Here is a 12,182-nt window from a genome sequence, read left to right on the forward strand (position 1 = left end):
TTGGGATGGTTTTGATGTCCCGAACTGCACCCCCCCCCAATGAAAACAGTCACTCGTTGAGATTTTCCCATTGTACTTGGGGTTGCCACAATGCTGCTCGATTACTCTTCTCCTGTCCACCTCCTCCTGTCATTTTCCAGTCCCACTGCATTTAAGTCTCTCACCACCACTTCTTTCCAACTGGCCTTAGGCCTTCCTCTTTTCTTTCTGGCAGTCCCATCTTCATTACTCTCCACAACAGATGACCATACTATTTCATTATTACAGAGGTGGCGTAGTGTAATGTCACTGGACAAGTAATCCAGAGGCTCAGGCCAAAGCTCTGGGGACACAGGTTCAAATTCTCCCATGGCAGCTGGTGGAATTTAAATTCAATTAATACATCTGGAATTAAAAGCCAGCCTAATGGTGACCACAAAACCATTATCAACTGTCGTAAAAACCCATCTGGTTCACTAATGTCCTTTAGGGAAGGAAATCTGCTGTCCTTAACGTGGCCAGGCCTACATGTGACTCCAGACCCAGAAAAATGTGGTTGGCTCTTAACTGCCCTCTGAAATGGCCTAGCAAACCACTGTGAAGTCCAAAAGGAATGAAACTGAATGGACCACCTGGCATTAACCTAGGCACCAGAAACAACAAAGGACCACCCAGCCCTGTCAAACTGGCAAAGTTCTCCTCACTACCATCTGGGAGCTTGTGCCAAAGTTGGGAGAGCTGTCCCACAGTCTAGTAGAGCAACAGCCTGACATACTCGTACTCACGGAATTACCTGACAGACAATGTCCCAGACACCAGCATTGCCATCCCTGGGTATGTCCTGTCCCACCAACAGTACAGACCCACCAGAGTTGGCTGCACAGAGTTGCCCTGGGAGTCCTTAACATTGATAACATTGATTCCAGGCCCTATGAAGTCTCATGGCATCAGGTCAAACTTGGGTAAACAAGCCTGCTGGTTACCACCTACTGTCTCCCCCCCACCCCCTCAGCTGATCAATCAGTGCTCCTCCATGTTGAACACCACTTGAAGGAGGAAATGAGGGTGTCAAGGACACAGCATGTACTCCAAGTGAGGGACTTCAATGTCCATCAGCAGGAGTGGCTCAGTAGCACCAATACTGACCGAGCTGGGCGAGTCCTAAAGGACGTAGCCACTAGACTGGGTCTGCAGCAGATGGTGAGGGAACCAACAAAAGGGAAAAACATACTTGACTTCATCCTCACCAACCTGCCTGCTGCAGATGCATCTGTCCATGACAGTATTGGTAGGAGTGACCACCACACAGTCCTTGTGGAGACAAAGTCCATCCTCACATTGAGGATACCCTCCATCATGTTGTGTGGCACTACCATTGTGCTAAATGGGATAGATTTTGAACAGGTTGAGCAACTCAAAACTGGGCATCCATGAGGTGCTGTGAGCCATCAGCAGCGGCAGCATTGTATACAACCACAATCTGTAACTTCATAGCCTGGGATATCCCCCACTCAACCATTACCATCAAGCTGGGGTATCAAGCCTGGTTCAATGAAGAGTGCAGGAGGGCATGCCAGGAGCATCACCAAGCATACCTAAAATGAGGTGTCAACCTGATGAAGCTACAACACAGGACTACTTGCATACCATACAGCAAAAGCAGCATGTGACAGACAGAACTAAGTGATCCCACAACCAATACGGATCAGATCTAAGCTCTGCAGTCCTGCCACATCCAGTAATGAATGGTGTTGGGCAATCAAACAATTAACTGGGGGATGAGGCTCCAGAATTATCCCCATTCTCAATTATGGGGGAGCCCAGCATATCATTGCAAAAGGCAAGGCTGAAGCTTCTGCAGTCATCTTCAGCCAGAAGTGCCAAGTGGATGGCCACCTCCTGAGGTCCTCAGCATTACTTCATTCACTGTTGCTGAGTCAAAATCCTGGAACTCCCTTTCTAACAGCACTGTGGGAGCTTTACAACACATCGACTGCATCGGTTCTAGAAGGCAGCTTACCACCACCTTCTCAAGGGCAATTAGGGATGGCAATAACTCCTGGAAATCTAAGTATACTACATCTACTGGTTCCACTTTATCCACCCTGCTTGTGACATCCTCAAAAATTCCAATAAATTTTGTTGACTGTGATTTCCCTTTCATAAAACCATGCTGACTTTGCTTGATTATATTATGATTTTCTAAATGTCCTGCTACTTCACCTTTCATCATGGATTCCAGAAATTGATTCCAGATTCCAATAATAGATGTTAGACTAACTGGCCTATTGTTTCTCACTTTCTGTGTCTTCCCTTTCTTGAATAGAGGCATTATATTTGCAGTCAAGTTCTTCACAAACAGTAAACAAAAGGAAATATAAAGCTGTGGTATTTGGCCTCTTCGTTCAGTAAAAAGGAATCAGTTCAGTAAAAAGAAATACCACAGGCCTGAGAAAACCAGAAACGTGTTCTTGCAAAAAAATCACCCAAATTGCAAACATGTTCTTCCTATCCGCATCAGTGACTCATTTAGAGCCAGCATGACTTTCCTTAACAATAAAAATTTCCCTTCTTGGAATTGATACACTATCACAAGATACCTAACTGAGACAATGCAACAAAACAAAATATTTTTCCATGTTAAGAATTCCACCACAGGACAAAACTGGGAAAGATGTAGTGAAAACCTAGGGTGGGTTGACTCCAGATATATATTATGATTTATAAAACACTAGAATTGAATATATACCTCATCAAGAGAATAGAGAGTTTGAACCCAGGGGCTTGTTACAACCTATGGATAAATAAAAATGATATTGTACTACAATGACCTTAACTCAGCTTTGTATAAAGTTAATATATTCAACAATTCCTCCAGAAAGAAGACTTAAAATCTAAGATCGAAGTTATTAAATATTACATCCTGAAATGATAATTACATGAAACTTTGGTGGGAAGAATCATTTGACCTTGTTCTGGTATATTTTCTCTTAATCTCACTAACCATTTGATCCTGTTCTCAGGAAAAATAATTAGGGAGTGCAAGGGTAGCTGTTATATTCGTTGTTTATGGCTACTGAGACAAGAATTCAAAGGTTTTGAAAGCTCGAGTGTGAAGTTCTTTCATGTTTAGAGTTCCACTGTAAACCAGTGAGTTGCAAGAAGTTCTTTTTAGATATGGAATAGGATGTGTTTCCAACAGAGTAACTAGTTTTGGGGTTGCATTGAAGTCTATAATTAGAATCCAGTGGATAACTGCACATGTTAAAGTCCGTGTTTTGTAATATTTGATGTATTTTATGTACTACTATGGCAAAAGCTGGAAATGTAGCAAAGCTATCTATTGTATATTCACAACTATAGTTTGCTCAAGGAGACTCATTAACCTGGAATTGGAATACCAGATCAGTAAACAATAAGTGGACAATGACATGATTGGTGCCTCAGTGACATCAATAAGTTATTGCCTATGCCTGTGTTTTTTAAAAAAATGTTTGTTTAAAAACTGATTTCAATGCAAACACTGTCACAGTATTTCTTGCTGCATTGGGTGCTTGATGGTATAACAACAGGATGCAGTTTGAAACAACAATAGATGTCTTTATCAAATACTGACTCCAGTATAATCCTGATAGCCAATATAGTAGCTTTTGAAACAATTTTGGAACTGAGCCTGCGCAAGAACTTCCTGAAACGGTGACAATACTCACCAAAAAAATTGCAATTCTAGTAGTCATTGGTTTTTCGATATGAAACTATAAATATTGCCTTTTTTTAAATATTGCGTTGCATAACAACTGGATTATCAAGAGAACAGAACCCTAAGAACATATGGCTCAATCATTTAACCCCAGTGAAAATGTGAGAGAGTGGGATCTTCAGGATCCAATTAGGTCAGTGAAGATGGGGTCTCGGACAAGTGGGATCTGGTGCAACATACAAGTTGCAGCAATTTAGATGCGCTGAAATTTCTGAAAGGTGGAGAATGGAGCCTGCCAGTGGAATAATTGAGTCTGGAGATGATAAAGGCATTTATAAGGGTTTTACTGGTGGATGGGTTGAGGTAACGGCAGAGGTAACTGATGTTTTTTTCTGTGGAAGTGGGAAGTCTTTGCAATTGAGAAGATATGGGCTCAGAAACCCAGTTCAGGGTCTAACCAAACACTGAAATTTTAATCGGTGATTCAGCCTGAGACAGTCACCAGGAATGTGGATTTTGTCAGGGCTAAGGGAGAAAAAATAAATAGAAGAAACACTGGAAATACTCAGCAACTCAGACAGTATCTGTGAAGAGAGAAAAAATGTTAATGTTTCACATCAATCACCTTTTATCAGAACTGGTCAGAACAGAGTTTGTGACACAGGCTGAAGGTGAAGTTAAGATTCATCAAAAAAAACCGACTTTAAAATGGATCTGTTTGTTAGATGTGCCTCAATGTGTAGCTACCAGCTCTCCTTAACATTTCTTTATTTCCATTTAAATTTTAATCAAGTTTCCAAAATAAAGAAATAGAGTCCCATATTTTACATTAAATTGATACAAAGACTGAAATGAAAATTAACATTTTAAATGGGCTAGTTTTGCAACATAGCTTTCTCCATGATCCGTTAACTCAATTCTCTTGTTAAAAAAGATAACCTATGGACTTCCCAATGGTTTAGTGGGCTTTTGTACTGGATGTGTGTTAATGCACCATAAATACCAGCAAGTGCCAGATTTAAAAGCAGGCTTGTGCTGAATTAGTTTCACCTGCAATACCAATATTGGCTTCCTAGTTTCTAGCTGAGGGAGGGGAAAAAAGCAGTTGGCATTGCTGCTCTTCACCCCTATCTGGGCTCTCCTTTATTTGCCTATGTCTAAGTGGCTGTTGATTTTCTCCAGGAATATTATTTCTAAACACTTTTCCACCACTTGAGTTAAAATGACTGGCCTTAATTGCCAGGTTTATCCGTTTCCATCTCTTGAACAATTGCAATCTTTGAGTCCTTTGGCAGCATTCCTGTATCTAAGAAGTGTGGCCGGTATCTCTGCAATTTCTTTACTTCCTTCAGTAACCTAAGATGAACCCATCAGGACTGGGTAACTATCCAATTTAAGTACTGCTAGCCTTTTTAGTACCTCTTTATCTAATTTTATCTCGTCCATTATCCCTGCAACCCTCGCATTTACCATAGCTTTGGCAAATATCTTCTTCCTTGGTAGACAGAGAAGAAAAATACTCACCTAGTATCTCAACCATGCCTTCTGCCTCCATCAATTGATCTCTATTTTGGTCCCTAATAGACTCCAACACTCCTCTAACAACCCTTGTTAATATGTCGGTAGAACACCTTTGAATTCCCATTTATGTTAGCTTCCAATTCTATTCCTTTTTCACTTGTCTCTGTATTTTTTATATTTAGCCTGATTCTGCCTTGTATTTTCATGCTGACATTTGTCCTATGCTTCTATTTTCTGCTGCATTCTACTCTCTAACTCATTCATGATCTAGGAAGCTCTGGCTTTGATTACCCTCCCTTTCCCCCTTGTGGAAATATATCTAGACTGTACCTGAATCGTGTGCTCTTTAAAGGAGAGGTTCCCAAACCATGGGTCGCGACCCCTAGTGGGGCTACGGGATGAGATTTTGGGTCCGCGAGCTTCGAGGCCATAATGGCTGCCGTGGAGCAGAGACTCTGTCAGGAATGTCCTGAGACCAGTTCCGAGGTCCCATGATACATGCTCCTGATTTTTTTCTCTGGCTTGCAATTTGCAGCGAGGCGAGTGAATAAGCTTCACACAGGCAGCCTCAGTGAGTCCTGTAAGCGCACCCAATTTTCTTTTCTAGCTCACAGGTCACTGGGAGGGGGGTGAACAAATTTTGCATAGGCAGCCTCAGTGTCTGCCCTGTGTGCACCTGATTTTTCCTGACTCGCAGTTCGCTGGGAGGGGAGGGGCAGTTAGGGGAGTGAACAAGCTTTGCACAAGCAGTCTCAGAAGTGTCACATTGGAGATTAGATGTGCACTATCAACCACATTGCCAGATTTTGAGATTTGTGTCGCAACATGTATACCTATGTGTATCATTAGGCCCAGTGAATAAGATAACATTTTCACAAAACAGATACGTTTAAAAACATGATTTTTATATGTATAAAGCTATAGTGTGCACTTCAGTATTAAGTATTTACTACCCACTTGTTTTATTTTATTTTGGTGCTGCTCTCAACAACTAAAGGCCACTCTCCACTCAACAGCTCTTGTACACCTAAATTTTCACTCTGGGATCCCATCAAGTTTGAGGCATCAAAATGGGAAAAAAGTATGGGAAGCACTGCTTTAAAGGTTTCCAATTACTCCACTACATTCTGCATCCCAGTATACTCCAATTTTCCCTGAAAGGATCCTTCTTCAATTCGCTGAAATTAGACCTCCTCCAGTTAAGTGTTCTTATTCTAGGTTGTTTCTTGTCCTTCTCCCTAACTAATCAAAATCTTATGATACTACGACCACTTTTCTGGATGTGCTCTCCAGCTGCAACATTCTCTATTTGATTCACTTAATTCCCCAGAACTAGATTTAGCAATGCCTCCTTCCTTGTTGTGCAGAAAACATACTGATCAACGAAATTATGAATACCAACTTGAGTACTTCTCACTGTAAGAACATACGAATGAATATGCAGTTAAACCTTCAACAACCCCTTTGGGGTTTTATTGTTTTTGTTTTGAAAATAAATATAGTTATTGAGATTTGCAAAAGAACTAAGTTTAATAAATTTATTGTATTAGATACAATTGCATTAGAATAAGGTGCATCAATGAGATTCCACTGTTGTGCATTTACTATGTGTGATCAATTTGTCTCTAAGTCAAATAAATTGTACAGCATGTGTTGAGGAAGGCAGAAAACAACACAGAAAAAGACGATAGAATGTTGGACACTTCAGAAATGTCTCCCTTTCTCTGCCTTTACACTATCACTGTCCCATTCAACATTAGGGTAAACTAAGATAAAAGTAAAATACTGCGGATGCTGGAAATCTTGAAACAAAAACAAAAATAGCTGGAAAAACTCAGCAAGGTCTGACAGCATCTGTGAAGAGGAAGACAGAGTTAACATTTCGAGTCCGTATGACTCTTCATCACAACTAAAGAAAAATAGAAATGAGGTGAAATACAAGCTGTTAGAGGGGGGTGGGACAGGTGGAACTGGATAGAGGGCCAGTGATAGGTGAAGGCAAAGAAGAGATTGCCAAAGATGTCATAGACAAAAGGACAAAGGGGTGTTGATGGTGGTGATATTAGCTAAAGGATATGCTAATGGTGACGTTAAGGGTGGAAAGCAGGATGAGCAAGTGACAGATGGCCCTAGTGGGGATGGGGTAGGGGGAAGGGATCGGAATCTGCCGAAAGGTGGCGATAAAACAATGGATGGAAATAAATTTGAAAATAAAATAGGTGGGAAAAGAAAAATATATTAAAAAAATATATAAATTATTAGAACTTGCTGCATTCCATTCTCTCAGGTCCAACCCTGACTTTGTCATCAAACCCGCTGACAAGGGTGGTGCTGTTGTTGTCTAGCGCACTGACCTCTACCTCGCAGAGGCTGAGCGTCAACTCGCAGACACTGCCTCCTACCTCCCCCTGGACCATGACCCTACCACTGAACATCAAGCCATTGTTTCCAGGACTGTCACTGACCTCATCTCCTCTGGAGATCTTCCCTCCACAGCTTCCAACCTCATAGTCTCCCAACCTCAGATGGCCCGCTTCTACCTCCTACCCAAAATCCACAAACAGGACTGTCCCGGCAGACCGATCGTGTCAGCCTGTTCCTGCCCACGGAACTCATTTCTTGCTATCTTGACTCCATTCTCTCTCCCCTTGTCCAGTCTCTTCCCACCTACATCCGCGATTCCTCTGATGCCCTACATCATGTCAACAATTTCCAGTTCCCTGGCCCCAACCGCTTCCTCTTCACCATGGACATCCAATCCCACTACGCCTCCATCCCCCACCAGGATGGTCTGGGGGCTCTCCACTTCTTCCTCGAACAGAGGCCCGAACAATCCCCATCCACCACCACTCTCCTCCGTCTGGCTGAACTTGTTCTCACACTGAACAATTTCTCCTTAAATTCATCTCACTTCCTCCAAATAAAAGGTGTGGCTATGGGTACCCACATGGGCCCCAGTTATGCCTGTCTCTTTATGAAGTATGTGGAACATTCCTTGTTCCAGTCCTACTCAGGCCCCCTCCTACAACTCTTTCTCTGGTACATTGATGACTGCTTTGGTGCCGCTTCATGCTCTTGTCTGGACCTGGAAAAATTTATGAATTTTGCTTCCAATTTCTACCCCTCCATCATTTTCACATGGTCCATCACTGACACTTCCTTCCATTCCTTGACCTCTCTGTCTCAATTTCTGGTGGTAGACTGTTCACCAAAATCCATTACAAGCCTACCGAATCCAATAGCTACCTCGACGACAGCTCCTCACACCCTGCTTCCTGTAAGGACCCCATCCCATTCTCTCAGTTCCTTTGCCTCTGTCGCATCTGTTCTGATGATGCCACTTTCCAAACTTCTCCTGACATGTCTTCCTTCTTTCTTAACCGAGGTTTTCCATCCACGGTGGTTGACAGGGCCCTCAACCGTGTCCAGCCCATCTCCCACACATCCGCCCTCACACCTTCCTCTCCCTCCCAGAACCATGATAGGGCCCCCCTTGTCCTCACTTATCACCCCACCAGCCTCTGCGTTCAAAGGATCATCCTCCACCATTTCCGCCAACTCCAGCATGATGCCCCCACCAAACACATCTTCCTTTTGTCCTCCCTGGCAGCATTCTGTGGGGACCATTGCCTCCGGGACACCCTGGTCCACTCCTCCATCACCCCCTACACCTCAATCCCCTCCTACAGCACCTTCCCATGCAACCGCAGAAGGTGCAACACCTGCCCCTTTACCTCCCCCCCTCCTCACCGTCCAAGGGCCCAAACACCCCTTTCAAATGAAGCAGCAATTCATTTGCACTTCCCTCAATTTAGTCTACTGCATTTGCTGCTCCCAATGCAGTCTTCTCTACATTGGAGAGACCAACGCAGACTGGGTGACCGCTTTGCGGAATGCCTTCGGTCTGTCCGCAAGCATGACCCTGACCTTCCTGTCGCTAGCCATTTCAACACACCACCCTGCTCTCATGCCCACATCTCTGTCCTTGGCCTGCTGCAATGTTCCAGTGAAGCTCAACACAAACTGGAGGAACAGCACCTCATCTTCTGATTAGGCACTTTACAGCCTTCCGGACTTAACATCGAGTTCAACAACTTCAGTTCATGAAGTCTCTCCTCCATCCCCACCCACTTTCCAATCCCCCTTTTCCTAATAATTTATATATTTTTAAAATATATTTTTCTAATATTTTTATTATTATTTTCAAATTTATTTCCATTCATTGGTTTATCTCCACCTTTCAGCCTATTCCGATCCCTTCCCCCTACCCCTACCCGACTAGGGCCATCTGTTACTTGCTCGTCCTGCTTTCCATCCTTAATGTCACCATTAGCATATCCTTTAGCTAATATCACCACTGTCAACACTCCTTTGTCCTTTTGTCTATGACATCTTTGGCAATCTCTTCTTTGCTTCCACCTATCACTGGCCCTCTACCCAGCTCCACCTGTCCCATCCCCCTCTAACAGCTTATATTTCACCTCATTTCTATTTTTCTTTAGTTCTGATGAAGAGTCATACGGACTCGAAATATTAACTCTCTTCTTCTCCACAGATGCTGTCAGACCTGCTGAGTTTTTCCAGCTATTTTTATTTTTGTTCGGGTAAACTATAGCATTATCACTCCTCTGTAGATATTCCACCTATTAGTAATTTCTTGGCAACTCTCCTCCTCAATCTCCTTCCCACTATATACTGGCCTATAAACTTCACCAAAGAGCATAATAGCTCCTTTATTGTTTCTTAGCTCCAACCAAATAGATTGTTTTTGTTCCCCTCAAGGATATTTTCTCTTTCTAGCACTGAAATATTTTTCCCCATCAAAACTGCTATCCCTCTTTTTTTACTTCCCCATCTTTCTCAAATATGTTTTACCCAAGAATATTAAGCATCCAATCCTACCTTTTTTTTGAATCAGGTCTCAGTTATCACTCTTACATCATATTCCCATGCGGCCCTTTACTCCTGAAGCTCACCAGGAGGGGCCATTGGCATCTCTCTGTTAGAGAGACAAGCAGATATTTAGCTTGAAGGGCAACACTGCACATCAAGCATGAGACAAGGCAAGGAGGCAGGCCTCCATGAACTACCACAGCTGAAACAGGGATTGAACCTACACAGTTGGCATCATTCTGCACCACACACTAGCCATCCAGCCAAATAAGCTAACCGACCCCCAACCTTATTAATCACACTTTGTGCTTTTAAAAACTTGCACTCCTAGCTTAACATTAAACAATTTTGTATTTTCTATGATCCCACCTCAATCTTTATTATTTCTAAATCTGTCCCTCCCAGTCCTCTATGTATCTTATTTCTACTTTTAAATACTACATCTTGGTACGCAACCCCCTGCTGAATTAGCTTAAACCTTCCTGATAGCACAACTTAACCTACCCAGAAGGATATCAACTAATAAATAGAATGAGATTTTGAAAATTTTGCAATCTGCATCTAACAAAAATATAACACTCTGCTGTCATAGCAACTTACTTGGTAAGTACACAGTTTAGTGTGAAACTGAGCCTATAAATTAAGAAGGTCTCAAGATCTATTTCTCATGCTGAGCTAGCTTATTTTAGCTAGGGCTATGATAGGCATACAACATTAGTCTGGGCTAGATAGGACAAAAATCAATCAAGGTTTCCATCATTGATTATGATTCATTGATTTTCGCTGGAAAATAAATGTGTGGATGTTGAGTGAGGATGGAATCCAGCTCAAGTCAGTGTTTTCAGAAGTGGAGAAAATATATAAATATCAATATCCTAAGTATTATAATTCAAGATAAAGACTTTTGACTTCATATATCTGAAAGTTGAAATATTTCTATATGGATGTTATTGTTATTTAACTTCTCAATTGAGCTAATTGTGAAATAGTTCTGTATTGTGAACAGGTGTAACTATATTTTGGACCATTGTGAATACCAACTTGAGTACTTTTCAGTGTAAGAATATGTTAGAATAAATGTGCAGTTAAATCTACAACAATCCTGTTGTGGTTAATTGTTTTAGCTTTGAAAATAATTACAATTATTGAAACTTGTGAAAGAGCCAAATTTAATAATCTCATTGCAACAGTTGCATTAAAATAAGGTGCATCAATGAGATCGCCCTGTTGTGCATTTACTAGGGAGAATCGCTTTCTCTATCTCTAAGTCACAGATGGTGTACAGCATGTGTTGATCAAAGGAATTAGGGTCGAAAACAACTTACAGAAAGTAGAGATCACATAATGTAAGACACTTCATTACTTTTTTGATATTGATGAAGGATTTGTGAATACCATTAACATTTATATTGATTAAAAAGAAACCCTTTTTTTAGTGAATTTAATAGAACAGCACTCTTGAATATTCATTAGCACAACGATCTTGAAAATGGGTGGATCAAACAAATGGTAGCCACCTACAGCCTGATCCAATTTCACAGGCAGCATGTGATAATAGAATAGAAGCAGTGATCTCAAAATGTTCTTTTTTCCCTCTAAAGTTAGGAATTTTTTCCTTCTTTACCCTATCTAAGATAATTAACACTTGCTGAGAAACAGTTACATAGCCCAGGCATATTTCAGTACCTTGCACCCATGCTGTTATTCTGATTTTCCAATGAAAGGTAACAGACCCGAAATGTTAACTCTGTTTCTCTCTCCAAAGATGCTGCCAGAACTGCTGAGTGTTTCCAGCATTTTCTGATCTTAATTTTAGGTTTTCAGCATCTGCAGGCTTTTGCTTTTGGATGCTATTATTCATGAGTGAATCATGTATTACAGATGGTGCTATCATAACTGAATCCAACATGGACCTAACTCAACAGCTACACTTGTTTACTTCAAGCACATTTTGCTTTGTATATCAGGAGCAAGAACCCTAACCAATTATATGGAATCAACTGTAGTGCCCTAACCAATGCTTAAGTGGAGATTTGGTAACTCAGTACAGACTAGGGTTTGAATTTGGGATTTCCTAGTCTGTACAGTT

The sequence above is a fragment of the Carcharodon carcharias genome, chromosome 20 (genome assembly GCF_017639515.1).
Source record: "Carcharodon carcharias isolate sCarCar2 chromosome 20, sCarCar2.pri, whole genome shotgun sequence".
NCBI classification, from domain to species: Eukaryota; Metazoa; Chordata; class Chondrichthyes; order Lamniformes; family Lamnidae; genus Carcharodon; species Carcharodon carcharias.